At 38.6% G+C, this 25407-nt stretch overlaps 1 gene segment (V, D, J or C); it reads left to right on the forward strand.

The window, feature by feature from the left end:
- Nucleotides 1–1465: 1465 nt before the first annotated feature.
- Nucleotides 1466–23850, forward strand: LOC311015449 (T-cell receptor beta-2 chain C region-like). The segment is given in 7 exons: nucleotides 1466–1532; nucleotides 1628–1927; nucleotides 20718–20780; nucleotides 22914–23264; nucleotides 23342–23368; nucleotides 23457–23563; nucleotides 23645–23850.
- The last annotated feature ends 1557 nt before the right edge of the window (nucleotides 23851–25407 follow it).

Genomic DNA, 25407 nt, shown 5'->3' on the forward strand with positions numbered 1-25407 from the left:
GAGAGATAGGGTGAGAAGTTCAGTCATCACTGCTGAGCCGCTGCTCCTTTGCATTAAAAGGAGACAACTGAGGTGGTTTGGGCATCTGGTAAGGATGCCCACTGGGCGCCTCCTTAGGGAGATGTTTCAGGCGCGACCAGCTGGGAGGAGGCCACGGGGAAGACCCAGGCCTAAGTGGAGAGCTTATATCTCCACACTTGCCTGGGAACGCCTCGGGATCCAGTCAGAGTTGGCTGATGTGGCCCAGGAAAGGGAAGTTATCTTTGGCTATAGAAGCCAGACATTTTTAGCTATTTTTGGATATTTTATAGACCATCAATGAATCATATTCGGGAAATACTTCCTGCAATTATCTTTAAGTTCTAGCACACATAACATAAACTCTTATAGTCTAGCCCAACGAAACAAACTTCCATCCACTTGTAGCTAAGTAGGGGAAATATTCGGCCCAGGACCTGATACCCACTGAGGGGTAAATGCAGTCTGGACGAGACTATGTGATGAATCAACCCAAGTATTTTAGGCAAACGTGGTGAATTTCCTCGAGATTGTTTCAGACCGAACCTGGCAAACACATCCTTACAACAGGAAGTGAAGCTGAGATGGGGCCCAACAGACAGAAACTACAAAAAAAAAAAAGAGGAAAACAAGACCAAATGCCCGATGACATAATACAATGTTGGGCCAACAGGACTGAACAGCACACAAATGACACTCCCACCACCTGCAGCTTTTTAGATCTCCAACTACACTGACATTGTTGCAGTCTCTGAATGACACAATATGAACATTATTAATATCAAATATGGTCTCCTGAGCATTTTAATACTTCTGCTCTGGATTAAAGGTAAGTGCTATCCATAAAATTATAGCATTTAACCTTTGTTGTGCTGGAAGTATTTTAAATGGCTACAGTGTAAGAGTTCAAATGTATACTGGTGGTAACTTAAAAGTGTCTTATACACAGGTCTAAATGCTGATGAGGATGTCACCCAGACCAATATAGTGTGGAAGGACGAGGGTGACAACGCAACGATAAACTGCCATCAACGCAAGCATGGTAACTGTATCCAGATGTACTGGTATAGGCAACTGCCAGGAGAATCAATGAAACGAATAGTGTTCACAATAGTGGGCATCAATATTCATGATTTTGGAAATTTCAGCACAGATAAATTTGCAGCCACCAAGCCCGACGCTGAGAGTGGGACATTCACAGTGAAGAATCTGTAGCCAGGAGATCAAGGCTTGTATTTCTGTGGCATCAGTCATCAGTGACACAGTGATACAGACACACTTTGCACCTGAACAAAAACCCCAGTGCACCGTTGGCACATCTACTAGTGAGTCCATTTACCTGCTGAACTGTAGGGGGACATCATACAACACAGAGACACGCCCAGCCGTAACCCTTCATATCTGTCTAACGTCACACCTCCCATCACACAGACAGTCAGGTCATTTTGCTCAGAACGCAATAATGATCACAGCTGGTCTGATCAGACTCTCTGCAGCTCTGCTCTGGATTGTAGGTACTGTACATTATCATGCTGATCAATGGGAGGAGACATTTTAGGATTAGGAATTAAATTAGGAATAAATATATTTCCTTTTTCCACCCCTACAGGTCTAATTAATGGGGGTGATGTCACCCAGACCCCTCTGGTGTGGAGGAACCAGGGTCAGGCTGCCACAATGAACTGCAGTCACACTAAGGATGCTAGTTTTTTCCAGATGTACTGGTACAGACAGCTACCAGAGGAGCTAATGAAGCAAATCGTTTTCACGACTCCAACTCCTCCACATAAATATGAAAGAGGCTTCAGTGCAGAAAGATTTCCTGCAACAAGGAGTGACGCTCAGACTGGATCTTTAACGGTAGAGAAGCTGCTGCCTGATGACAGTGGAGTGTATTTTTGTTCTGTGAGTCAACACAGTGATCCAGGTGACTTAGACAGCTGCACAAATACTCAACTGCGGTGTTACAATGGATACAATTTCAATTGCCTGTAGGGGGAGCTCTAGAATTGTAGTGTGTTAACATTTTTGTTTGCATTTGCATTCAGTATTATTTGTGACATGAACACTGGAGAGTAGCAACATATATATTCATTTTTATGTTAAATAACTGGCAATGAATACAGAAATTGTCACACAATATGAACTCCATACTACTGAAAACTAGGGATGGCATGATACCACTTTTTCATGTCCGATACCTTGACCTATACCGATACTAGTCCGATATCAATATCAAACAACTAAGTTGTTACATTTGTCTGGATGCGCTTTGCTTAACTTAACTAGTGACAAAACATCATGCTCAAATTGGGAAAAAAATATTCTACTCCCATAGCCCACAACTCAGTTATGCAATACTGCTCCTTCTTTATTTAAACATTTTCCCCCATAAAATTTAACTTTTAGCAGCACTTTTGATTGAATCACATACTAATCACATATGCTGCTCATGTGACACATCTCTCACACTATGTGATGCAGATGGTCGTGAAATTGTATAAAAGATACTGAAATGATCTCAATGTGGCAATCGTGACTGATTTGATTAAAATCCAATGAGCTAGTCGGTTGACATGTCACACCAAGCCACAGACAAAGGGAATGAGTCCCCATAGCCCAAAGTGACTATTTTAATTTAGTTTCCGTTTTATTCACACCAACGAATTGAAGTTAATGTGTGAGTTTTTCTCTTGATAAAATTGATGTACATACATATTTAGGACGTTGCATTAAAATAATCAAAATCTCTGTCTCCTCCCCTCTAAGTTGACCCTATAACATCTGTACAGACTGTCAGTCAGTGCAGCGACAGGAAGATAAAGACATCATGATCAGAAACATCGTCATCATCACTCTGCTGCTTCTCTGGCTCTCCTGTAGGTTTTAATTTCGACTGTTTGCTTCTTAAAAGTGAAAACGTTTGTAACCCATCTCTGTGTTGTGACAATGCTTTTCTCTTCAAATGCAGGTCAATCGCTGAGCAGTAAAGTTCATCAGGCTCCATCATCAATATTAGGAAGTCCTCATGTTTTAGCAACAATCAGCTGCAACCATTCAGATAGTTCATACAATGTTATATTGTGGTACCAGCAGCAGACGGGTGACTCTGGCCTTAAACTCATTGGATATATTCTATATTCTCAACCAGCCCTCGAGGATCCATTCAAACAGAATTTCAATGTGACTGGAGACGGCTCGGCCAAATCTCAACTTCACGTTCTAAAACTCCAGCCAGGAGACAGCGGCGTGTATTACTGTGCAGCTAGTAGACACAGTGACTCAATGACACTCTGGCTCCTACAAAAACCCTCTGATAATCAGCCACAGAAATTCACACTGAAGAGGAGCACACCTGCAGCTAACTGCAGCCTTTGGCAGGAAATCCCCGCTGATATCCTCAGGATACCTGTGTGAACCAACACAGCAGGATGATGTACAAATCCACTGATAGAAGACATGAGACAGCCCATATTGTCGATCGCTCCACCTACTTTACATCCAAGCAGCTCTGTTCAGTTTGCAGTCATCATTATGAGTTTGTTTTCATCGGCGCAATGGTCATGATTACGTTACTTGTATATTTAGTAGCTCTGCCATTCTGTTCAACAGGTAATATTACATTAACTCACAAATAAATTGACCTAAATATTTCTTCTTTTTGCTTAGTTTATTTTCGTCACTTAAGCGGTATGTTTTAAATGTGTGTTGCAGAACTCTCAAAGAACAGTGTTCATCAGATTCCAAGCGCCCTCATCAAACATCCTGGAGAAGAAGTCTGAATTAACTGCAGCCATTCAAACACCGATTTTGATATGATCCAGTGGTATAAACAGTCTGCTGGGAAAAATGATATGGTCCTAGTTGCCTATGTACGATTCTCTAATCCAGTTGTTGAAGCGGACTTCAGTGACACTTATAAAATAAGTGGTGACGGGGGAAGTCAGGCATGTCTTCATATTCCAAAGTTGAGTCGATCTGAGGACAGCGCAGTGTATTTCTGTGCTGCCAGTAGAGCACAGTGCTGCACAAACCCTGGGTCTTTAACAAAAACCATCTCTGACGCACAGTGCAACAAATCACCACATAAACCACAAATGAACCACATCTACAGATATCAGACAGCTGGCTCACCATGACAGCTCGATTCTTATTCCATCCATTATGCATCAATCTTATTGTGTTTCTCCACAGCACAGCACACAACATAAACCAACAATGGATTCAGTCAGAAATATAAACTAGGGCTTCGACCCGAATGTTCAACTATTCAGTTATTAGTTTGTTGGGTAGTAAGTCAGTTTTCAACTTTGAGATTCCTTCTAGCAACACTGTATTCAACCTCTCTCAGATACTTATATCTGCTGTGGCTACAGATAATATTTACAGAATCACTATGAGGACTCAAGTTCTCATCGCATTTGTAGTCTCGTCTCTGTGGCTTCAAGGTTAAGTTAGAGATTTTAATTTTTAATTGAATGTGGATTTCATTTTTATTACACTGCTTCTTTTTTACTATATCTTCCAACATCTTCATGTTTTTGCTTGCACTAAAATCTAATACACATTTCAAAATCAGGAATCATTACTTAAACCTTTGTTGCATTGTTCATAAAAGCTTTTTAGAAGGAATACAAATGATAATCAGCAAACAGTGATGTGAGAAGTAAGAGCAACTCAACAAAAACTGGTTGCCAAGAAATTTGGTGAGTGAATTAGAAACCAAATTTCGACTTTATCGTTCCAGTAGGTGGAGCTGGAGTTCCAGAAATTCTCTCCAGTTCAACACATTCACCACTGACATTTAGTGTAGCTGCTTTACATGAGGGCATTGATCAAACAATCTATAGGAAACTGCCAGGTTCAACATGCCAACATACTCTTTATCTTGGCTCATTGGTAACATCATTCATTCCAACATTATTCCTTTACGTTTTAAATCCACTTTATCTTTAGTTTCAGAATTGATCATTTGTGTTATAGGTGGTTGCCAGAAAAGCACAGTGACTGTAGTTTCCTTCCCCTTAATGTAAAAACTTCTAACCCTAATCAGCATTTATGGCATTACAGACCAGAAATGTATGTATTAAATGAAACTAGAACAGACCCCTCCCAGCCCATTTTCTTGGAAGCTTTTGTCTATGCCAGTGGATGTAAAGTCACGCCGTTTCACTTCCATTTCCTCCTCAAACCTTAGTCAGTTTAGTGGAGGCATCAGCTGACTAACAGAATCATAGTTTGTGAGATCTCTACTTGCATCTAAAAAGCTTAATATGCAGTCTGCCGCGCCAAGAAAAGGGTTTTGAGTATCTTTATTTTGAGGAAGTTGAAATGATCTGCCGTCTCCTCTTCTGTTGCCTGGCAGGTAAAATATATTTTCAAATAGAAATAGCATATATGTTAAGTGGAAATATTGTTTTCCCCTCACAATATATCATTAAGTAACCAAGTTTGTTCTGTATTTTATGTTTCTATCCAGGTGTGTGTTTGGGTCTTGATGTCAGTCAGTCTCCCTCTGATCTCATTAAAAAACCTGGAGACAAAGTGCAGATTTTCTGCAGCCATGACAGAACTGACTACAGGCAGATGCTCTGGTACCAGCGCTCACCTGGAGACACAGCTATGAAACTCATTGGTTATTTGAACTTTAAAGACACCACAATGGAAGAGAAATATAAAGAGGATTTCAATATCTCTGGAGATTTGGGAGGAAATACAGCAAAGAATGGCTCTTTTATAGTCAAACTTGTAAAACAAGAGCACAGTGCAGTTTACTACTGTGCAGCAAGAGAAGCACGCTGACAAATATCCCCTCTGAACATTACAAAAACTGCACAGTCTTTTCTCATCAAGTCATGGATGAATTGTTCTAGACACCTGCTTTTGTGGTTGTACTTTGGTTTGATGCAATCACATAATTATTGGCTAATACAACTGTGTTTCTCTTTGGTGGGTTTAATCTTTTAACAAGACAAGGTATTACAATAAAACATTTAATATCTAATGAAATCTATCAAAAGCAAAACATCTTTTGTGTGGAAATCAGGAAGAGTGTATACAGATCAACTACATGAAGCCACTCCTCCTTTCTACGTCACGTTTGCATTCTACTTAAATGTGATTCAGTTTAGTGAAAAGGCACAAACAGCAGAATCTGCCATCACTTCACTTATACTGCATTTCATCCATGACTTTAGAGTAACTCAGTGCTTCATGTGAGCTCTCTACATGATGATTAGATTCCTCTTTTTCTTTGTCCTCACAGGTAACAACTGACACATTTTGAAGTAAGATATCCTTTTATATCCCTTGGCATCTAAAAAATCACTAATCTGTCCAACTCTGCTTACAGCAGGTCTTTCTCTGGGGATCCAGGTCCATCAGTCACCATCTGCTGTCATCAGACAGGCTGGTGATGAAGTGCAGCTTGTCTGCACCCATGGACAAACTGACTACAAAGTGATGCTGTGGTACCAGCAGTCACCTGGAAACAAGGCTTTGAAACTCATTGGATATGTAGAATATAGTAGAATAAGCTATGAAGAAGAATTATATGAAGAGCATTTCAATATCATTGGAGATTTAAGTGAAAATACAGCAAAGAATGGTTCTCTGTTTATAGTGAACCTAAAAGAGCATGAGCACAGTGCAATGTACTACTGTGCAGCTCGATATGCACGTTGAGGCAGATCTCCTTCCAACTACACAAAAACTAAACAGCATCTCTTATCAACTGTGGTCTTGAGGAATCTCAAAAAGACTTGCACCAGCCAGCTGCAGTTGAGGTTTCCGTCATGTGATTCTACCTCACATCCCCATGTCTCTCCTTTTATTTACTTTATATAGACTAGATGTCTCATTACCTTAATCATCCCTATACTTTTTACAGACAAATCTTTGTGGTAAAAATAACTTAAATCATTTCTTCACTACTTTCTTGTCATATTATAGGTAATGTGAAGGGTTCTCTGGATCTTTGTTTTCATATTCAAGCAGATAAAACAAGTTTTCTCTCTTTCTGTATAGGTATTTCTCTGGGGTTCAGGTCCATCAGTCTCCTTCTGCTGTCATCAGACAGTGATCATATGCAGCGAAAAACAAACAATGGGTCACTTTACATAATCAATCTTAAAGTGCCAGAACTGATTTTAAACTTAAGGTCAGTCAGTGTATCAGTCAGTCATGTATGCCATTCCCTGTATGTGAGGCTGTTACTCGAGCTGTTACTCTATTCTCACGTAGACAGACATAAGGTTTCTCAGTGGAAACTTTTTTTTCAGATTTCTCTACATCACTTCCTGTCCCTCCTTATGATCCACAAAGAGAGACTCGGAGACTCAGACGGGTTCTTCATATTCAACATGATGCCATCTCATTTTATTGTTTCCATCATCACTGTGCTCTGGATTAAAGGTATATTGCACATTCATGATGCCATTTTTTAACATGTAATTAAATTAACACTAATATCCTATAATCACCTATTTCTTTCAATTGTTCTTGTAGTAATTTAATCCAAGCGCTCAATGTTTTATCGACCATTGGCAAAACAATGAAGCACTACTTGTTTTTTGATCTCTTTACAGGAGTTTACCTCGGTAAAGAAAACCAAGTGTTTCAGAATCCAACTCAACTGTTGTTGAAACCATATGATGAAGTTATCCTGAACCTCACACATAAAATCTGAATGAATGAAAAAGTTTCTCAGTGTGAACCTGTGCTCTGATTTCTCTTCATCACTTCCTGTCCCTCCTTCTGACCCACTAAGCTCTGCAGAGATCCCAGTTGGTGTTTCACATTCAACATGATGCCATTTCAACTTGTCGTTTCCATCATCACCGTGTTCTGGATTAGAGGTATTGTACATCCAATAAATGTAACAGTACATCAAATACCAAGTGCACAATTATTTATTACTGTCTTGATCTCTTTACAGGAGTTTACCTCAATAAAAAAGACCAAGTGTTTCAGAATCCAACTGAACTGTTATCGAAACCAAATGATGAAGTTAAGCTGAGCCTCAGACATGAAATCCAGACCTATGACACTATTCTCTGGTATCAGCGCTCAGCAGGAGACACTTCCCTGAAGCTGATTGCCTACGTGTCTTATATACGTCCTGTTGTGGAGCAGCCATTTCAAAGCCGCTTTAACGTGAGTGGAAATGGAGAGAAAACCGTTTTTCTTCACGTCCTGAAGCCGAAATACCCTGAAGACAGTGGAGAATATTTTGGAGCAGCAAGTATTGCACAGTAATAAAGATGGAGGCAGCTCTCATACAAAAACCTCTATGATCCCGCAGATAACAGCACACCAAGAGGAAACCACTGAAACCATGTGACACAAGGCATGAGACAATATGGAAACTTCATATCTTGATTATTTTGGCAAAAATAATTGCAATTCACAGTATTATCCAGATAATGATCAAAATGTGCTTAAAAACTCTTAAATGTCACTGAAACATACTGGAATCACGTTATATTTAGTTAAGAAAAAAAATGTTGGCATCAAAAAATAAGACAACTTTTCTAAGTGAATGTCCTTTTTAGTTAAAAACAATTAAATAATCGTAAAGTTCTCCCTGCATAAATAAAGGAGAAATATATTGAATTAAAATGTTTCACTTCTCTACCATGATAGTGAGCTAGGCATATTTTTCAAGTAAATCGTGATATTTAAAATGATCACGATAATGGAAATTCACCATGATTTTAAGTGTATTTTATTCCAATGCGTGATAAAATCCTTTATCGTTCCAGCCCTACGTGGCAAAGTATCAAACTGCTGAAAAAAAGCCTTCATTAAAACTGGTTGATTAGAAGATACTATTACTTATTTAAACAGCACTGAAGGGACGTCGAAATTGAAGTCAAAGACCCTAATAAAGATCATACCTATACATAGAATTTGTAAAATAATGTAACATACGGTATAATACATGTTTAAGAAAAGGATTAAAAGGATAATCATTTTTACAGACTGATAACCTTGGCATGGCTATATTTTATAATGATGTCATCACCCATAAGACTTACTCTAAGGCTGCTTCTTGGTTGGTCTGGATCAATGAAAAAAAGCTGATTCATTTTCTGTCAATCAACAATTCAATTGATCAGCAAGTGTTTTGAGCTATCCTTTACACCGACTTAATTCAAACAAAGGCGTAAACATGAAGCATACAGATTCTGTTAACCTCAAATAACTATAATTAAGAAAGCAAAATGCAGTACAGCATGGTCCTGAAAACAGAATAAACCAATAGGTGGAGGCACAGCACATGGTATGAAGCTTATATCTCAAGGATGTGGTGATGAATTAAGCCACACACACACATGCACACACACTCATACCTCTTTCACCCTTTCAGTCTTATTTTTGCCAAGGAAATACTTGCAGTGCCTGATAATGTCTTCATGTATGCAGATCTTTTTCTTCATCTCTTTTTATTGTAAGATGTCATCCTGAATAACATACAAATTTGTCACTAATTATATTGTTATTTAAATCAATCAAACAATGATACTGAAATTAATTTGTTTTGCATCAATAACATTTGCTCAATCTGCTCTCTCCACAGGCCAGGTGAGCGCTGTTACATTTCAACAATCTTCTCCTCAGATAGTGATGGAGAGCACTGAGGTCCAGATTAACTGCAGTCATGATGATAGTTCCCTACCAGTAATGCTCTGGTATCAGCAAAGAAAGGACACTCCGTCTCTGACCCTCATTGGGTATGGATATGGAAACAGCCCCCAAAAGTATGAGGGTCAGTTTGAAGAACAATTCAAGCTTACAAGAGAAGACACTTTGAAAGGAACACTGATGATAAGCAAGGCAAACCAGTCATACTCGGCTGTTTATTTCTGCGCTGCCAGTACACGGTGATGTGGTTCAATGCCACTCCCTCACTAAAAACCCTGATCTTTTCCTGTATACGAGGTGAGTGCATTTGCACAAGAGGTGGTGTGTCTCTTAATACACCATCGGAGGGAGCTGTGTTTCTCAGGCTACGGCTCAAACTGGAAGGATGATTCCAGTTGTGATTGCATTTATTCTCATCTTGCCTCAATGTAAAGAAATTAACTGCAAAAACAGCAATTTATACGATACTTTTTTTTCCCCCACAGTTGCTTCGTTATGTCCTACTACTTTCTCATTTGTGTTTTTTCCACAGATCAAGCGAAGAGTGTGACGTTTCAGTCGTCTCATCCCAGAATAGTCAGTGACACAGCCAAGGTAGAAATTGAATGCAGTCATAATGGCGCCGACCAGTATTTAATGCTCTGGTACCAGCAAACAAAGACGGGCCTGATGAGCTTGATTGGAAACAGCTACAGTGGCAATGACCCCACCTATGAGCAGCAGTTTGAAGAACGGTTTAAGATAACACGAGAAAACGTCCAAACAGGAGCTCTGATTATTCCCAGTGTGACTCTATCAGACTCGGCTGTGTATTTCTGCGCTGCCAGTACACAGTGATGTGGGTTAATGTCACCGCCTCACTGAAAACCCCGTTTTCCTTTTTCATGTTTTCATGCTCAAGATCCTGAGAGGAAGGCTAAATTACAGCTCAATTACTGTTCTGATATTAACAACAAACTGATTTTAAACCAATTGAAAATAATGTGGTTCTTCCCTTTGTCAAAGAATCCTAAAAGTGTTCAAGTAATTTTTTTGCATTAATTGCAATGTCTATGAAGAGAAACAAAAAAGAGGTTGCATGCTGGAGGTAGTGTACACAAGGCTTACATCTTTCTTTCTTTCTTAAAGCAATGAAATAATACTTTTAGAAGTTCTAGCAGTAATACATTCATTTAAACTTTTTACATAATCACTCTTGCAACAGTTTGCAGTCTGCCATTTATGTTGAGATTAATTTAAGGTTTAAATCCACTACACCAATCAAATCCAATCCATCATCCATTCATTTGTGAATTTGTTTTGTTTTTTTACAAGATCTGCTGCAAGCAGAGGAAGAGGAGGTGTGGTGTGTGGAGATTGGAGAAGATAGTCATCTCTCATTTGATCTATGCATTTGTCAGACCGGAGTGAATGCTCCACCTCTCATACCAGATTCCAGTAGGCCAATATGCCATAGAGAAATATTCAACACTGTTGATTGACTCATTTAAGAATGACTCCAGCTTTATATACAATTGCCTTTTTACTGCTTGTTCTTGCAAGTAAGTCTGATTCAATATATTACATATTGCCTGCTCATTTTACTGTTTGGGTCTTATTGTAACATTTTTTTATTATAATTTATATAATTTTTTAAATCATGGTATTTCAAGATCAATTCCTAAAAATCACATTTCTTGAATGGAACCTTTACAGCTCCAACGACATGAATTGTCTTTCTTCTTGCAGGAAAAGTGGCGAGCGTTAACTTTGTACAGTCCTCTCCTCAAGTTGTGAAGGAAGGGACCAAGGAGCTCAGGATTAACTGCAGCCATGATGACAGCAATTTACAAAGGATGCTGTGGTACCAACACAGAGAGAATGGCCGGTCTATGAGCCTCATCGGGTACAACGTCCTCCAGGGTGACCCGAGCTACGAGGACCAATTCAAAGACTCCAGGCTCCAGATAAAAAGAGAAGACACACTGAGAGGGTCTCTGATCATTCACCCTGTAGAGTCATCAGACTCTGCTGTGTATTTCTGCGCCGCAAGCACACAGTGATGTGGGTTAATGTCACCGCCTCACTGAAAACCCCGTTTTCCTTTTTCATGTTGTCATGCTCAAGATCCTGAGAGGAAGGCTAAATTACAGTTCAATTACTGTTCTGATATTAACAACAAACTGATTTTAAACCAATTGAAAATAATGTGGTTCTTCCCTTTGTCAAAGAATCCTGAAAGTGTTCAAGTAATTTTACTGACATGTAACATTTAAAGAATATAATGAAATGGGATATAAGCGATACAGACAAAATATGCAGGCCATTCATTTAATCACACAAAAATCAGTTTCATGATTTATAAAAAAATCTAGTGAAACTTTCCCTGTCTGTAAAATACTTTTTTTTAAAGTCCCTGATATTCCAGATATTCCCTGAATTGTGGGGGGACCCTGTCAGATTCAGGTAAAAAAAAAAAATCTATGAAGAGAAACAAAAACAAAAAAAAAGAGTTTGCATGCTGGAGATATGTAGACAAGGCTTACATCTTTCTTTCTTTCTTTCTTTCTTTAAGCAATGAAATAATACAATTACAAATTAGTAATACATTCATTAAACGTTTTACATAATCACTCTTGCAACAGTTTGCCGTCAGCCATTTATCCAATCCATCATCCATTCATTTGTGAATTTGTTTTGTTTTGTTTTGTTTTTTTTTGTTTTTTTACAAGATCTGCTGCAAGCAGAGGAAGAGGAGGTGTGGTGCGTGGAGATTGGAGAAGATAGTCATCTCTCATTTGATCTATGCATTTGTCAGACCGGAGTGAATGCTCCTCCTCTCATACCAGATTCCAGTAGGCCAATATGCCATAGAGAAATATTCAACACTGTTGATTGATTCATTTAAGGATGACTCCAGCTTTATATACAATTGCATTTTTACTGCTTGTTCTTGCAAGTAAGTCTGATTCAATATATTACATATTGCCTGCTCATTTTACTGTTTGGGTCTTATTGTAACATTTTTTTATTATAATTTATATAATTTTTTTAATCATGGTATTTCAAGATCAATTCCTAAAAATCACATTTCTTGAATGGAACCTTTACAGCTCCAACGACATGAATTGGCTTTCTTCTTGCAGGAAAAGTGGCGAGCGTTAACTTTGTACAGTCCTCTCCTCAAGTTGTGAAGGAAGGGACCGAGGAGCTCAGGATTAACTGCAGCCATGATGACAGCAACCTAGATGCGATGCTGTGGTACCAACACAGAGAGAATGGCCGGTCTATGAGCCTCATCGGGTACAACGTCCTCCAGGCCGAACCAAAGTACGAGGACCAATTCAACGACTCCAGGCTCCAGATAAAAAGAGAAGACACACTGAGAGGGTCTCTGATCATTCACCCCGTAGAGTCATCAGACTCTGCTGTGTATTTCTGCGCCGCAAGCACACAGTGATGTGGGTTAATGTCACCGCCTCACTGAAAACCCTGTTTTCCTTTTTCATGATGTCATGCTCAAGATCCTGAGAGGAAGGCTAAATTACTGCTCAATTACTGTTCTGATATTAACAACAAACTGATTTTAAACCAATTGAAAATAATGTGGTTCTTCCCTTTGTCAAAGAATCCTGAAAGTGTTCAAGTCATTTTACTGATATGTAACATTTAAAGAATACAATGAAATGGGATATAAGCGATGGCTGCATACAGACAAAATATGCAGGCCATTCATTTAATCACACAAAAATCAGTTTCATGATTTATAAAAAATCTAGTGAAACTTTCCCTGTCTGTAAAATACTTTTTTTTAAAGTCCCTGATATTCCAGATATTCCCTGAATTGTGGGGGGACCCTGTCAGATTCAGGTAAAAAAAAAAGTCTATGAAGAGAAACAAAAACAAAAAAAAAAGAGTTTGCATGCTGGAGGTAGTGTACACAAGGCTTACATCTTTCTCTCTTTCTTTAAGCAATGAAATAATACAATTACAAATTAGTAATACATTCATTAAACGTTTTACATAATCACTCTTGCAACAGTTTGCCGTCAGCCATTTATCCAATCCATCATCCATTCATTTGTGAATTTGTTTTGTTTTGTTTTGTTTTTTTTTGTTTTTTTACAAGATCTGCTGCAAGCAGAGGAAGAGGAGGTGTGGTGCGTGGAGATTGGAGAAGATAGTCATCTCTCATTTGATCTATGCATTTGTCAGACCGGAGTGAATGCTCCTCCTCTCATACCAGATTCCAGTAGGCCAATATGCCATAGAGAAATATTCAACACTGTTGATTGACTCATTTAAGAATGACTCCAGCTTTATATACAATTGCCTTTTTACTGCTTGTTCTTGCAAGTAAGTCTGATTCAATATATTACATATTGCCTGCTCATTTTACTGTTTGGGTCTTATTGTAACAATTTTTTAGTATAATTTTTTAATCATGCATGTCGATGGTATTCCAAGATCAATTCCTAAAAATCACATTTCTTGAATGGAACCTTTACAGCTCCAACGACATTAATTGGCTTTCTTCTTGCAGGAAAAGTGGCGAGCGTTAACTTTGTACAGTCCTCTCCTCAAGTTGTGAAGGAAGGGACCAAGGAGCTCAGGATTAACTGCAGCCATGATGACAGCAATTTAATAGCAATGCTGTGGTACCAACACAGAGAGAATGGCCGGTCTATGAGCCTCATCGGGTACGTCCTCCAGGGCGAACCGAAGTACGAGAAACAATTCAACGACTCCAGGCTCCAGATAAAAAGAGAAGACACACTGAGAGGGTCTCTGATCATTCACCCCGTAGAGTCATCAGACTCTGCTGTGTATTTCTGCGCCGCAAGCACACAGTGATGTGGGTTAATGTCCCCGCCTCACTGCAAACCCTGTTTTCCTTTTTCATGTTGTCATGCTCAAGATCCTGAGAGGAAGGCTAAATTACAGCTCAATTACTGTTCTGATATTAACAACAAACTGATTTTAAACCAATTGAAAATAATGTGGTTCTTCCCTTTGTCAAAGAATCCTGAAAGTGTTCAAGTAATTTTACTGATATGTAACATTTAAAGAATACAATGAAATGGGATATAAGCGATACAGACAAAATATGCAGGCCATTCATTTAATCACACAAAAATCAGTTTCATGATTTATAAAAAATCAAGTGCTGACATAAAAAGAAAAAGTCGTCAAAAAGAGGAACTGATTCTTTTGTAAATATGAAAATTAAACAGTGAACAGATCTATTTTCTGAATAAAGAGGCAAAGCAGCACCAGCAACCTATGGGAAACAAATACCAATTTGACACGGAAAAGACTCAACCATGAGTATTCCATCCATCCATCCATCATCAACCACAAGATCCCCTGATATCCCATCACTTGGCTCAACAAACTTTCCCTGTCTGTAAAATACTTTTTGTAAAGTCTCTGATATTCCAGAAATTCCATGAATTGTGGGGGGACCCTGTCAGATTCAGGTAAAATCCTAAAAGTCCCAAACAACCTAAATAAATGCTCAGCCACTCACAGAAACAAATAAAATCCAACCCCAATACCATCTGTAGATGATAAAAGAAGACCTGTTGACGTGAGGTTTAACCGTTAGCCTTTAGCCGATGACTCACCATTAAAAGAACTTAACAGACTCCTAATGTCATCTACATTTCATCTCTGTGAGCAAAAACAGCACCAAGATATCAAACACAAGATAGGTGAGCAAACGCAGCTAGCCAGCAAGCTCTTCCGTAGGCTTCCCCGATGACAGCTTCATAAGCCTTTCCCATCCGAATGTCATAACCGTTAGCTTCGAAACGTTGCTAGCTTAGCCACACGTAGCTAGCCTAGCCACACTTAGCCAACTTAGCCAAACGTAGCTAGCTTAGCCAAACTTCAAGCCAAAACATTGACTCACAATCTACATATTAGCAGCAAATTCTTACCTCGTTGAAGTTGAGTTGTGACTCCGAGGATAGTAAACGTTTCTGAAGGATTCCCAAGTAGCCAAGAAGCAAGACAGTTAGAGGAAAGTCTTTTTCGATTTGACTAATTACTCCGTCAAAAAATAGACTCCATTAGCAGGTTGGAGCACGGCAAAAAACGTAAATCCTCACCATGGCCGTGAATCAAGCAGCAGCAATTATTTTGGGCAGGTGTAAATACGCGTTTTTATTAGTCATTTATGTGTCACAAAGTTTGCTTGCGCGTCAGTTTTCAAACGGTTAAATGGGAGCGCGCGGAGCGCTGTCAGTTTAAAAAGCCCGCCCAATTTATCAATCAAACTTTATTTGTATAGCGCGTTTCATACAAGCAATGCTGCCTTCGGGTAGCATCGGAATTATGGTAAATACGAGATGTAGAAACATTCTCCTAATTCCGACATCACAAGTGGGACGTAGCATCTTCCGACTATACGTGAAGGCAGCATTAATTGCAATGTCTATGAAGAGAAACATGCTGGAGGTAGTGTACACAAGGCCTACATCTTTCTTTCTTTCTTAAAGAAATTAAATAATACAATTACAAATTAGTAATACATTCATTTAAACTGTTTACATAATCACTCTTGCAACAGTTTGCAGTCAGCCATTTATGTTGAGATTAATTTAAGCCTTAAATCCACTACACCAATAAAATCCAATCCATCATCCATTCATTTGTGAATTTGTTTTGTTTTTTTACAAGATCTGCTGCGAGCAGAGGAAGAGGAGGTGTGGTGTGTGGAGATTGGAGAAGATAGTCATCTCTCATTTGATCTATGCATTTGTCAGAATGCTCCTCCTCTCATACCAGATTCCAGTAGGCCAATATGCCATAGAGAAATATTCAACACTGTTGATTGATTCATTTAAGGATGACTCCAGCTTTATATACAATTGTATTTTTACTGCTTGTTTCTGCAAGTAAGTTCAATATATTATATATTGCCTGCTCATTTTACTGTTTGGGTCTTATTGTAACATTTTTTTATTATAATTTTTTTTAATCATGCGTGTCGATGTTATTTCAAGATCAATTCCTAAAAATCACATTTCTTGAATGGAACCTTTACAGCTCCAACGACATTAATTGGCTTTCTTCTTGCAGGAAAAGTGGCGAGCGTTAACTTTGTACAGTCCTCTCCTCAAGTTGTGAAGGAAGGGACAGAGGAGCTCAGGATTAACTGCAGCCATGATGACAGCAACCTACAAACGATGCTGTGGTACCAACACAGAGAGAATGGCCGGTCTATGAGCCTCATCGGGTACAACGTCCTCCAGGGCGACCCGAAGTACGAGGAACAATTCAACGACTCCAGGCTCCAGATAAAAAGAGAAGACACACTGAGAGGGTCTCTGATCATTCACCCCGTAGAGTCATCAGACTCTGCTGTGTATTTCTGCGCTGCAAGCACACAGTGATGTGGTTTAATACCACTGCTTCACTAAAAACCTGCCTCCACTTATAACAGCTGTAGCTCAGGGGCTTATTTGAAAAGGCGGGAAATATGATGCTGTTTATCGGGGCATGAATCACTTTGCTAATCGATTGGGACCTTAAATGATGTGATGAAGTAGCTGAACATCTGCTAATGTTTATGTATATCCTGCAGAAATACACATATTTTGATAGCATTGATTCATTTGTCGCCTTCTTTCTTGTTTTACAGATTCCTCGTTCACCAGCCTCCCTCTGCCACTGCTCAGTCTGCACATGTTCAAATATTCACTGTCATCTTGCTCACACTGCAGATATGGAACCAGTGACATGTTACATAATACATAATATAAAAGACAACTTTCTAATGAAGGTTTGAGAACTCTTCTCGGTAAGTCATGATGTTCCTGCATCACCACAACAACGCTGATTGTTGCAGATATGAGAGCAGGTGTCAGCGTGGTAAAGATTACTCGTCACATTCATGCAGCGTTATTGTCCAACACACTTTCTCTCACCTTTGTTTCAGGGCTTTAGTTTGTTATTTTATTTCACTGTAATTCTGCGTGCAGCCTGACAAGATGAAAGAATACTAAGTTAAAGAAGTTACCGTACACTGACCTCTACAGGGGCCATGTGGGATTACAATTAAATAATGAAATAATTTAACTCCAGTCAAGATATGTCAAAGGGAAGCCAAATCAAGTAATTTGAGGAATAATAGTGAGGAAATAGGCCGAATAAGCTGCAATTTAACATATGAGTTACAACTGTGACATAACATTGTAAAAATGCTTATAATACTTAAATATCTACTTAAATAAGTAGATATGAAACAACATCAAAATGCTGTATTTTGGATACAAGTATTTTGAATATATTTTGGTTAAATACTAATTTTTAATACATTTTAAATACAAAAAACGTACAGTGTAACACCTCAACAAAAATATTTTTGTATTTTAATACTTTTTAAGTTCAATATATTTATTTTATAGGAACAGATATGTAAACAGAAAAGATTAATTGAATATCATAGCATTTATGTGTAGTGGTAGAATGTAACACGTGATTGCAGATTCACATAATAAATACAAAATAAAATCAACAAATAAATGATGTATTATTATAGATTGAGCTCATCAAGCAGTTACGTTTCGCCCCACTTTTACCAGTTGCAACACTAAAGTGATGCTTTCATATTGATGCATCAAATAAGTATTATCCAATAATATAAAATAAATATAGTATATAAAAATAAAATATTAGATACTGACATAAGATACTGAGTACATTTACTTTTGGAGCCTTGTGAACATTTTGAATGCAGGACTTTTACTTTTTTATGTTGGAATCATTTGCAAGTGGCATTTTACACCTTGACCTTTTTAAAGACTTATCTTGAAGAACAATATAAGGATCACCGTCAGCATCAGTCACATCTGTCAGTAAGTGTGTGTCTCCTCAGTTCACTGATACCTGAGCGGATGAAGAGGTGTGACCAGCAGTGATGTCACTGCCTCTCAGCAGCTACGAACAAAGACCAGTTTCCCGTTTCCTTCTTTTCTTAGCTGTCACAGAAATAGCAGCAGTCAGGTTGGAGCGCGTTCAGCCGCCAGTCAGCCGACCTGCACAGCTGCTCTCTCAGGCAGGCGGAGATGGAGGCTGAGATATGGAGAAGCTGGGTGGGGGAGGGAGAGAGGAGACAACGAGAGAGACTTCAGGTTTTTGTGTGATGCTTTTTCATCGTGGGGACAGGGGGGGCACGGTGATACATTTCTATAGAGCCGCTGTACAAAAACCTCCTCCCATTAACACCCATTGTGTAGACGGCTACAGGCTACCTGAGACACTTGGGAGAGCAGAAAAATACAAATCTGAAGGTGCAAGATGTCGGGCCAAACTGGCACTAGAAAGGCAACATAAATAGTAAATAAATGGCTGAAAATCAGAAAGTTTTAAATCAGATGTGGAGCAATGGGATGCTGCTTTTATTCATCTTGACAAAAACAACACATTTGACCCATCATGAAGCTCATCCCGCACGTTTAAACCTTCTTCATCCTCCGGATTATTACACTGGCTCTCAACATGCTGCTCATGGAAAGTTTTGAGCCTTTTTGGTAGAGGAGACATTCAGTGTGACTCTGGATCTGAAGCCTTCTTTGGAAAAGGAACCAAACTCACTGTTTTGGGTAAGTAGCGTCTCTCACTGCTTCGCTTCAATGCAGCTAACGTACAGTATTGGAAATGTTGGGATGAAAGTGAAGGACAAAACTGTGGTAATATTGAGCTGAAGTGAAAACACTGTGACCAACACTGATCCTGCTTACTTTGGCCAAGGAACCAAACTGACGGTTTTAGGTAAATATCTCAGTTATCACTGTGTTTTGATGAATGTCACATTGATTTAGAGTCTCGGTACAAACAGAAGTGATCATTCTGGGATTTTGAGAGTTTCATGCTCAGTATTTCTGCACTGTGACAATGCAAACGAGGCTTACTTTGGAGTAGGAACCAAACTGACTGTTTTGGGTAAGTCAACTTGAACATAAGCTCCGTTATTAGATTGATGCAGAAGGAAACTTAATGTGCTTTATAGTTTAAGTTCACCTCCGTGCTTTTTGTTATCGAGCTTAAGCTCTGTGCCAATACCGAAGCCTATTTCGGCCAGGGAACTAAACTGACTGTTCTCGGTAAGTAAGATGTCAAATGTTCTTCTGATTAATTCACCTGTAAGAGAAGTCAAATGTGAACAAGCAGTTTGGATTTTACAAGTTTAATGTCACACAAAAACCCTCAACAACCGGACTGCAGTGTAGTAATGTTGTTGTTTTTTTGCACTTAAGGAAAAGTGACAATAATACAAGAAACACTTAAAAGTAACTGTATGTAAAGGAGTAAAGTAAAAGCAGCATCTCGTCTGTTTTGAGCACCGATCAAGTTCACTGTGACTCTGGTTTTGAAGCTATCTTCGGTGGAGGAACAAAGTTAACGGTTTTAGGTAAGACATGGTTGTAATTAGTGCTTTTTTATTTAAGAAATGTGCAGCATTTAAGTCTAGTTTAGGTTCTTAAGCTTAAACGCTGCATCAGTTTGAAGCCTTTTTGTGTTCTTAGTACATTAATATACAGGCCGGTTATTGGAAGGGAAAATATTATTGTAAAAAAAACAGGCTGTTGTCTTTGGCTTCAAAGAAAAGTTGTGTTTGCTATAAAACTAAAAAGTAAGGAAGTAAAGTAAAAGCAAAGTTTTGATCACTGACAAAGTTCACTGTGACTCTGATGGTCGTGAAGCTTTCTTTGGCGGAGGAACAAAGTTAACCGTTTTAGGTAAGAAATATACATTTCATGTACAGTCATGATAAATCTATGGCAATAATTCAGATAAAATCATTGTAATTCGAGTCATTCTTAAACAGCTTTCTGCTCAGAGCATTTTGTCCTCAAGCATAAACACTGTGTCAGTACGAAGCTTATTTCGGCCAGGGAACAAAACTCACTGTTCTTGGTAAGTAAGACATCAATATGAATTCTCCTGTTACATAGAATACATATAAACATATAAAAAGGTCGGTCACTGAGAGAAACCGTTGTATTGCATAGATCATGTAGTGTAGTGTAAATCATCATGGTGGGCTGTTTTAATCACTGACAAAGCTCACTGTGACTCTGGTGGTGTAGAGGCTTTCTTTGGTGGAGGAACAAAGTTAACGGTTTTAGGTAAGAAAATCATCCAAATCAGTGTTTCTCTGACAAATGTACAGCGTTGAAGTCTAGTTCAGGTTCTGCTCAGAGCTTTTTGTTCTAAGTGTCAGAGTAAAAGCAGCATCTCGGTGGTTTTGAGCACCGATGGAGTTCACTGTGACTCTGGTGGTGGTGCAGAGGCTTTCTTTGGTGGAGGAACAAAGTTAACAGTTTTAGGTAAGAAATATATATGTATATATTTCATGTACAGTCATGATAAATGGCAAGAATTCAGATAAAATCATTGTAATTCGAGTCATTCTTAAACAGCTTTCTGCTCAGAGCATTTTGTCCTCAAGCATAAACACTGTGTCAGTTCGAAGCTTATTTCGGCCAGGGAACAAAACTCACTGTTCTTGGTAAGTAAGACGTCAACATGAATTCTCCTGTTAGAGAAGTAGAACATATAAAAAGGTCGGTCACTGAGAGAAACCGTTGTATTGCATAGATCATGTAGTGTAGTGTAAATCATCATGGTGGGCTGTTTTAATCACCGACAAAGCTCACTGTGACTCTGGTGGTGGTGGAGAGGCTTTCTTTGGTGGAGGAACAAAGTTAACAGTTTTAGGTAAGAAAATCATCCAAATCAGTGTTTCTTTGACAAATGTACAGCGTTTAAGTCTAGTTCAGGTTCTGCTCAGAGCTTTTTGTTCTAAGTGTCAGAGTAAAAGCAGCATCTCGGCGGTTTTGAGCACCGATGGAGTTCACTGTGACTCTGGTAGTAATGAAGCTTTCTTCGGTGGAGGAACAAAGTTAACGGTTTTAGGTAAGAAATCAAAACAAATCTACAAATTGTTGCTGTGGCTGCACTCACATCCAGTGTCAGTAACTTTTGTGAAGTTACATTTAGTACAGAACTAAAGTAAGAGCAGCATCATGGGCTGTTATAATAGTCTTATAGTAGCTAATAGTTTTAGGAAATCATCATGTATGATTTTGTTGAGAACACTTTTTCAAGACTCTCAAAGGATCAACTGACTCCAGAACACCACCGTTGTAAAGACTAGATTAAATGAAATAACCATCATGAGCATGAGCAGCTGTTTAAATGGTCTCAGATAGAATAGAGAGAGGAGGAAGTGTTTTAGTAGCAGTTGAACGTCTCTGTGCTCATACAAGGAGGCTTTCTTTGGAGCTGGAACTAAACTCACCGTTCTAGGTAAGAAAACATCTATATACTTGCTGAGTAGGAGGAGGAAAGAAATCTACAGTGTTAAACACACATTTTAGAGTATTCTCTACTTTAAAAAGTGCAAAAAAATAGAGGTTATGGTGGTAAAAGCTGCAGCTCTACGGCCAGATGATTCCTCTCAGTTCTTATCAGCTCTGTGAACCACTGTGAGTTCACAGGAGGTTTACTTTGGAGCTGGAACTAAACTCACCGTTCTAGGTAAGAATCACAAAAACTCACAAACTCATGTTCTAGAGGATGGAACGGCAAACATAACAACCAACTTGCTTTAATTGACCTTAAATGAGAAGCTTAGTTAAACTAATTTGGTGAGAGTGTATCGAAGGTTTTGCTTCCTGAAAAAAAGTGCAGAAAGCTTGAGCAGTTTTTATGAAGCCTGGTTTCAGTGTGAACTACGAGCCTGCTTACTTTGGCAGCGGCACCAGACTGACTGTGTTGGGTAAGAAAACGACAAAAATATCAATCAATCGGAGCATTGTTGAGTTAAGTTGAGTGTCTTGTTTGCTTAAAATGGTCAAAAACTGTAAATGAAAATGTCCAATTTGTGATAATGGAGAAAAAAGGCTGGTTTTAGTCAAAGTACCAGATTTAATGCATTGTTTTCAAGCTGTAAAAATGTATTTCATAGAATATAAAAGTTTTTAAAAACAGATGGTTGTTTTTGTCCCATCTAAACGTGGATGAAATGTCTATTTAAATGTCAGTCATGAGTCTGTGAGTGGGATCCATGTGATAAAGTGATGCTGTTAAATAAAATAGCTTGTGCTCCAACAATCATGCTGCTGATTTTGGGGCTTGTTCTTGGGTTGGATCCCCGTGATAACTTCATGATGGTGTTGTGTTTGGTGTTGATGCTCAGTGTGAAGCTGTAGATCTCCAGGCAGCTTTCATTCACGTGTGTTTGTTTGTCCTTGCAGAAGCAGGAGTTCCGATCACCCCACCAACAGTGACAGTGCTTCCACCGTCACCAAAGGAGTGCCAGGAAGACAGAAATGCGAGGAAGAAGACCATCGTTTGTGTGGCCACTGGGTTCTACCCAGACCATGTCCATGTATTCTGGGACATCCACGGGAACAATGTCACCGACGGTGTGGCAACGGACAACGCTGCCCTGCGGAAGAACGGCACAAAGTATTACAAGATCACCAGCAGGCTGAGGGTCGATGCCAAAGACTGGTCCACACCCGACAACATATTCACCTGCACCGTCAGCTTCTTCAACGGGACGCATACTGAATATTATTCTAAACCAATTCAAGGAGAACAAGGTAGGTTTCATTCAAATGAAAAAGACCTAAATGTGTTCTTTTTGATCCTCATCTGCTCCATTTTCTTATTCTTCTAGCAACGTCAGGAAAAGTCATGACAAGAGGTAAATATACTTAATGAGCTGAAACCAGAGTGCTCAGGATGTTTCCTCTTTGTGTCACTTATGTGAATGTGTTGAACTTTCTCTGCAGAGAAATATTTGAGAACCATACAGAGTGCCAAACTCACCTACGGCATTTTCATCGCCAAGAGCAGCATCTACGGTGTCTTTGTAGCGTTCTTGGTGTGGAAGCTTCAGGTTCGTTACCACTTCTACGTCTCTTCACGTACTTATTCTGTGTTTCACATTAAAAAGATGTCCCTTTTCTGTCTGTTGCAGAGTTCAGCTGGAAAGCAGAACAACTGAGAGCAGCCGAGGCCAGAAATAATCACTCAAATGGAGGAGATGGATAGTGTTGGCGTCTGTAAATAAAAAGCATTCTGCTGCTCTTTGTGTTTTCTTGTTGAAACATGTTAATTCTTTGGCGTCACTTGTTTGCTTGCTTTTTACTCAATTCAAAATAAAAACATTTCAGAGGAACTCAATCAATCGTGTGCTTTCACGTCTCTACTCCAGAATGTCTCCAGATAGTAAAACTTTATTGATATTTAAACGGGTACGGGTTCACCTGCATATCAGACGCTGCTCATATAATAACGGCTGATTTAAATGAGAAAGAACTAGATATCTCATGTGAACATCTCTTTCCACAGACGCTGTGAGGTAATTTTAGTGGCTCGTTGTTTCTGAGAAAGCTATTTTCTTCACCTACGTATAAATGTTGAAATGTCTCAGCTCAGAAAAAACTTCACAAGCAGATCGCATCAGTTTTTCCAGAAGAGCAAAGTGAGAAGTTTCAGTGACATTTGACTTGATTCCATTTCATTTGACTTTACTAAAGAGGGTTTATTTGAATCATATCTAGTTGTGTTTTTTTTTTAATTTGCACAATTGAGAGAAGCTTATTCTCTTCGTGAATAAAGAAGACATAACTTTAGTATCATCTTGTACGAGTAGTAAGTAAGTCAGTGAGTCGACCACACAACAACAGGAAGTAAATGTTCTCGTGGGTGTACAGAAAGAGGTCAAAGCTGTTGTTGGTGAGGGAGACGAACCGAAGTCTGAAACCCTGCAGAGGAGAGGATGTGGTCTGAGAGCAGCCTGCAGATCCTTCTCAGTGCTGAGAAATGACGAAGGTGCAACCTTCCTCTTCACCGCAACCTCCGACTCACAGAGCAGCTGCATCTTTGCACCAACCCCTCCATGTGTGTGTCACCTGAGGCTGCACAATGAGCACGAGCAGCTGTTTACCGGCATCTGGTGCAGAAATATGCATCGGATTTTTTTTTTATATATATTTAGTTTCAGTCAAAGATGGAAAACATTATCAGACAGACTGAATATAAATATATTTAATCTCCATCACTTTCATGTGAACCACTACTTGAGAATTCATACTGAACTTTAAAACATAATTTGTTTTTTTACTAAATGATTCTGTCCAAACAGCCGAGGGAAAATTACTCAGATCTTTTACTTAAGTAGAAATACAACAGTTTAAAAATACTCTGCTACAAGTAAAAGTCCTGCATTCAGTAATAAGTAAAATGTACAAAAGTATTCAAACCAAAATATAGTTATTATATAAATTATATCATTATAAAATATATATTTTTAAATAATTGAAGCATTTTCTGTGTTATTTTAACATTGCAGTTGGTGAGGTGGTGCAAATTAAATGTAAATACTTCTAGCATGTTAATCCCCTTATCATATCTACTTCATTTGAAATAATTTGAATAGTTAATTCAGACTAGAGACATTGTTCTTAAAATGAATAAACCAAAACAATTTGGATTGTTATTCTCTTCACATGATTTATTTATTTTTTAGATGTCTTATGAAAACACCCGTTTTATTTATATTCCCAGGAGCAAAAAAAAAAACATGACAAGGGGAAATAAATAAAAAAGTTTGTAATCTTGGTAATATTTTTGTCTTAAACTGAAATTCAAACTGAAAAGTTATAGAATAATGTGTTGTAGTAAAAAGTACAACATTAAAATACGAAATTATAATTAAGTACAGTATTTGAGTAAATA

Source organism: Eutrigla gurnardus, assembly GCF_963514095.1.
Source record: "Eutrigla gurnardus genome assembly, chromosome: 7".
Taxonomy (NCBI): Eukaryota; Metazoa; Chordata; class Actinopteri; order Perciformes; family Triglidae; genus Eutrigla; species Eutrigla gurnardus.